This window comes from Echinops telfairi, unplaced genomic scaffold (assembly GCF_000313985.2).
Source record: "Echinops telfairi isolate 266 unplaced genomic scaffold, ASM31398v2 ScPeMD7_7469;HRSCAF=8507_0, whole genome shotgun sequence".
Taxonomy (NCBI): Eukaryota; Metazoa; Chordata; class Mammalia; order Afrosoricida; family Tenrecidae; genus Echinops; species Echinops telfairi.
The window spans coordinates 80,794,265-80,800,621 of NW_022111372.1; the positions used below are offsets into that span (position 1 = coordinate 80,794,265).

At 45.0% G+C, this 6,357-nt stretch overlaps 1 pseudogene; it reads right to left on the reverse strand.

Moving 5' to 3' along the window:
• Positions 1–2,037: 2,037 nt before the first annotated feature.
• LOC101656011 lies at positions 2,038–5,057 on the reverse strand (annotated as a pseudogene).
• Positions 5,058–6,357: the final 1,300 nt, after the last annotated feature.

The following is a 6,357-nucleotide window of genomic DNA, read 5'->3' on the forward strand; positions in this document are numbered from 1 at the left end:
CAAGAGTTGAACGTGACAAGCATTTTCTACATATTCAGACTTCTGCACACTACAAAGGGCTGCAACTCCTGGTGCAGCAGGAAGAGGTTGAGGAGAGGCAAGAAGGATGATGAAAGATTCCGTTAATGCAAGTTAGAGGCAGGCAGGCAATGAGATCATGGCCGTTTTCCAAGGGGCATTTTAGATTTCTTTTTCACCTGAGTCATTCTGCACCTGGTGCCTGGGGACCAGGACTTGGGTCTCCGCTCCGGCTCTAACTTGCTGTGCAACACCAGGAAAAGGACTTCTTCTTTCTGAGTCTTGCACACCTCCGTTCACAAACCCAAAAGCAAGCTCGCTGCCGTCAAGTCTATTCTGACTCATTCATGAGCAAGTGGTGATTATGAAATCCATCCAAAGTGTAGCTGTGTTCCATGCTGGCCTCATTGAGGTGTTTTGCACAGCTCAATTCCATTTCACCTCACCATTTCAGCTCTACAGAATACCAAAACTCCAAATGGCTGAGCCATTTGCCTACAGTCACAGAGCTGAGTGGTATCATTTTTGTCATTGTTGTTTGATGAAATCAAGTGAATTGTCACTCTTAGTCACCCCAAGTAGAGCTATCCAATAGGGTTGTCATGGCTGTAACCTTCACGGAGGCCGATCACCATGTGTTTGCTGGGCACACGTGTGCTTGCCTCTCAAACATTCAGCCTCCCCACCCCCACCCGCCGCCACTGGATTCCCTGGCTTGAATGCATTTCCACATGGAAATTATACAATGGATGTTTGGGGGAAAGAATTAAAATTCTGCACAAACAGGAGGCATTATTATAAAATCTAATTTATTCCCAGTGATGCATTAGCCTTTAGGAGAAAGTAATGAAGCTTTATTAAAAAAATATTTTAAAAAAGGAGGAGAGAAGGCAGTAGGTAAAATATTTTTTGTTTTAATTGTTCTCTTATGCAAGATAGATATTCTAACTTTATAAAAATATAGGAGGGATACTAACTGCATACATAACTTCACTCAAATATATGGAAGGCACAAATACAGGTAAAAGAAATATTCTTTTAAAAGGGCCCAGACTGTCCAATGGGCCACTGTCCTTGGACCTGTCCCTTAGTATAGTGATTAGATTCACAAACTTAGAAATAAAACAGACAAGGGTTTGATTCTCCTAGCGTGGTGTCTACAGCCTCTTGTTATCTACTTTTGCTCAAGAGCAAAAATAGGTGATGGGTTCTATAGGTAACATCTCTGCTCATGATTAATATGTGGTGCATGTGCCTGAAGCTAGTCTGATGATGAGTATCAATCCAGGCACCTGATGTTCTAAGCTATGGTCAAGTACATTAGACTGTAGACCCAGGAGGAGATAGACAGGACTCTAAAGACTTTCATTCTACACTCCTAGGCCCCAGTGAAAATTCTGTCATGTCTCACTAACTGTCTGAGGCTAGGTTCGCTAGCAAGGCTAGGTTGGCTAGTGAAGTAAAACCAGCAAGCTTATATATGTATATAGAAAAACATTTTATCAAGAAAATAGCTCATATAGTCATCGAGGCAGGCGAATTCTAAGTTAGCCTGGAAGTTTCTTCCGACATGTAGCCGTAGGGACTGATGAACCCAAAATCAGCAAAGCAGACAGACAGGTAGCTTCAGAGGCAACTTAATCCAAGGTCAGCATTAAATGGCAGGCTTCTGATCCCCCCTGGCCCCCTGACCCAAGATTAGTAGGTCCGACAGTAGGCTTCTGGCTACAAAGGAAATGTATCCACGGTTGGCAGGTAAGACGGTCCGCTGCTGACTATGCTCAGGAAGCAGTATTGGCAGGCAACAATGGCAAATTTCTGGCTAAAGTTCAGAGAACCAGAGATCAGATGACTAGCCATATGCAGAATCCAGATTCAGCAAAAAAAGCAAGCAAGCATTTGCACCGTGTCTACGTATATTGAAAGTAGGTCACATGCCCAAAGAAATTTTCTTTCAAGTGATTGGGTGCTCAAAGAAGGTCTTATCATTGAAATGATGACATTATATTAGAGCGCATCTTAAGGAATCACTGCATCTAAACTAGCAACCACTGCGAATCCTGGTCCAGACAAGTTGACACAGAATCTTAACTATCGGACTTGCCTTCCTTAATAGTTTTCCTCATCTACCAACCAAACAACCAACCAACAAAAAATGACATCACTAAGACAGATTCAGGGATTGACATGAAATTCACTGATTTGTCAACCATGGCAAATATCAGGGTTTACCAAAAAGTGTCTGAAACATTCTCTATGCAAACCCCGGCCCCCATCCCAATGTTGCTGCAAAGTGAATGTTCAACCCAATTCAGAGTTCAATCTTCATTACTTCCTCCAGGACACTCTCTAAATAAAACATCCTTACCAGGGAACCATGGCATTAGTCTCCATGGTGCTTTCATCGTCTAAAATAGCTTGTGATGACTTGATTGATGTGCCTTTTTTTTTCTGGGTACGGTGTACTTTATTGATGGTGCATGACAATGTCAGGCTCTCTTAGCCCTCCCCCCCTTCCTTCAGGGGGTCAGGATGGAATATTCTCAGTGTGTTGGGGGATCAAGTTGGGGGATTGAATTGAGAGGCCCCAGCAGCTGAGGGCCACTCTTCCTCTAGTGCTGTTGCTGGGGCTGGTGGTCCGTGGGGGCTCTGACTCCTTGGAGGCCATGTGGACCATGAGGTCCCACCACTCTGTTGCTGTAGCCAAATTCATTATCATACCAGGAAATAAGCTTGACAAAGTGGCCGTTGAGGGCAATGCCAGCCACAGAATCAAGGTGGAAGAGTAGGTGTCACCACTGAAGTCACAGGAGACAACCTGGTCCTCAGTGTAGCCCAAGGTACCCTTTAGGGGACCATCAGCAGCCTGCTTCACCACTTTCTTGATGTCATCGTACTTGGCAGCTTTCTCCAGATGGCAGGTGAGATCCACAAGGGATACTTTGGGTGTGGGGACACAGAAGGCCATGCCAATGAATTTCCCATTCAGCTCCTGGATAACCTTGCCCACAGCATTGGCAGCGCCAGTAGATGATGTTCTGAGCAGCCCCACGGCCATCACGCCAGAGTTTCCCAGAGGGGCCATCCACAGTCTTCTGGGTGGCAGTGATGGCATGGACTGTGGTCATGAGTCCTTCCACAATGCCAAAATTGTCATGGATGACCTTGGCCAGGGGGGCTAAGCAGTTGGTGGTGCAGGAGGCATTGCTGACAATCTTAAGGGAGTTGTCAGACTTTTCATGGTTCACGCCCATCACAAACATGGGGGCATCAGCAGAAGGGGCAGAGATGATCACCCTTTTGGCACCACCCTTCAAGTGAGCCCCAGCCTTCTCTACGGTGGTGAAGACACCAGTGGACTGTACAACATACTCAGCAGCGGCCTCACTCCACTTGATGTTGGCGGGATCTCGCACCTGGAAGATGGAAATGACCTTCCCATTGATGATAAGCTTCCTGTTCTCAGCTTTGATGGTGCTGTTGAACTTGCTGTGGGTGGAATCATATTGGAACATGCAGACCATGTTGTTCAGATCAATGAAGGGGTCATCAATGGCAATAATCTCCACTTTGCCAGAGTGGAAAGCAGCCCTGGTGACCAGGCACCCAATGCGGCCAAATCCGTTCACTCCAACCTTCACTGTCGTGTCAATGCGGCTGGGACAGCACAGGAATGGGAAGAGGTGGCTGCCAGTCACAGGAGGAGAAGCAGAGAGCCTAACGTGTCTTTCTTAAGGAGATCATAAACTTCACACAAGTGAGGATTATGTCAATTTTCCTTATGGCATATGCCTAGCACAAGTGCAGCTCTTCTAAATTTTAGGTGCTGAAGAGACATTTGATGATCAAATAAACAAGTGGATAAATGACAGAAATGGAGGTGGAAAGAAAGGGAGGGAGAAGCAGAGAGAGAACATAAGCCAACTAGCCAGGCAGCGCATCACAAAGTCTCATTCAAACTCTCCGTGCACCTTCCGTGCGTACTTTCTCAGCTCTCAGGGTGAAGCTAGCACAAGAGAGTGAAGAAAAGATATCAGGTATGAATTTCAAGTAATGGCATTTCAGAAAACTGAGAAACCCTCTTTGACCCCATCTCAATCTAAATGAGATCTGGGGCTATTCTCTCTCTCAGAACTGCTATTTTTCTTCCCAGTGTTGGCTACAATTTATTAGGTAGGTTATTTTATGTCTGCCTATTGTCTGCATTGGCTCACCACTATATTCCCAGATCCTAGTACAGGACCCGGAATTTGGTGGGTACTAAATTAATGCCATCATCATTCTAGTGCCATAGAGAACACAGAAGAAACAGACACAACGTCTAGTCTTAAGCAGCCTTCTCTTGAGAAGCTCTCAATCCACTGTGCAGTACGAAAAAAGTTCATGAATATGAAATGTCTTGTAAAATGCAATGTGAATAGTTATAGGTTCCTTCACTACAAACTGAAATTGACTGAATGGAAGGAGATTTGTTTGGTCACTATGAATATAATAATAATAATAATAATAAGCTTCGGCTTATGGTAGCTAGAAATTTATGGGTTAGTAACCCAAATGTATGGGTAGTTTTCAGGACTGATTCTCTTCTTAAAATGATTTGTTCATTCAATAAATATTTGCTGAGCACCTACTATTGCCATGTAATATGTTAGTATGCAGGACAGATTACCTTCCAGCTCTCCTGGAGCTAGAACCTTTCAGAAGTGACAGTTGCGACCTTCTTCTTCCTCATCTTCAGCACCTGAGTTGCCTAGAAGCCCAGAAGCTCCACTTAAATACTGCAGGATCCTGATTACAGACTCATAAAAAGCAAGGTGAGGGGATTTGTGTTAAAGAATCTGTAGACTTCCAGGCATCTGGAAAGTGCTCCTGGGTGTTGACAGTCATACATTAACCTAACTATCCAGCATATGGATTATGCAGTTACACACCACCTATGTCCCTGTGGTCCAGTCAACATGCCTTCGTGCCACATACCCTTGAATTTCCTGTACTGCCTCTTTCACCGAAGTCTCCATGTGATCTGACAGCATCTTCATTTTCCATTTCTAAGAGAATTAATCACCCCAGCTACAAAATGAGAAGACCCCAGGGAGACCCAAGAAGAGAGCAGCAGCCAAAGCCACCATCTGCCTCAGTCATTTGGGGAGCAATTCACAGAGCAATTGGGAGAAAAGGAAAGGTGCTTTGGCTTCCAGGGAGGAAGTGCAGATGAAAACTTAATTCTAAAGATCTCTTCCAATCATACTGGGCTTGAGGAAGCTTAATCCAGAGATGGGAATGTTAAGGGCAACTCAATCACCACCATTACCTACTCTTTTAATGCCTAAGACCCATCATTCATTGACAATTTTCATTACAAAGATGTCATGACATCCGAGGGATAAGAATGAGTTGAGCTTCTGCCCGCAGTCAACCTGAGCTTTCGCTTGAGAGTAAGACTGGAGGAGGAGAAGCACCGGGGACATAGCATCCATATGGCCAATGAGAGCAGCTGTCTCAGAGCTAGAGAAAAGTACAAATCAAGTTTGTAAAGTACTTCTAACCTCTCCTAAAAGGGAGCAAGTGACCACAGGGTATCACAATTTTTTGCCTGCGATGTCTCTTATGTGTTCAGCTAGGTAAATAACTGTTCTCTGAGCCTCCGTTTCCCCATCTGATGCACGAGTGACTTGGATGCCACAGGATGACCATCTGATATTCTCTGAAGACCTGCCTTTCATTGCAATTTTGAAGTCACTGCCCTTGCTCCCCAAGAGGGAACAAGCCAAGGCAGCAGATAAGGTGCTGTGAGGCCTGGTGATTTACTATGAGGCTGGCTGGATACCCAGTGGGATCTTTGGAACAAGCTTCCCATCCACAACCCTGAGCATCATCAATATTAGCCTCTTGGGAGCAGTTTGTTTCTTCCTTGCCCTTTAGATCTCTGAACAAGGTTAATGACTCCTGCTCCTTTCCCCTCGCTGCACAAGATCACCGTCTCAGGACCCAGGGACATATTCATATCAAGGGATGACTTCCGGCAGAAGAGAACTGGCTAGCAGCCTGATACAGTATCCATGGGATTCTGTTCCTTCCACAAATTTGTTCTGAGGTCCTACCCTGTGATCTTTCTATGTATTCCTCTTGTCTTTCCTAAATCCAGTTTTCACCTCGTCTCTTTCTGCCTTTTCCTGTTGGATTGTTCTGGCACCTTGGGGGCACAGGCACACAAGTGTAGCCCTGTGCTGCTAACCAAAAGATTGGCAATTCAAACACTTGCAGCAGTTCTGTGGGAGAAAGAGCTGGCAATGACTCCAGTAAAGATTGTAGCCAAGAAAACCCTACGTGGTAGTTCTA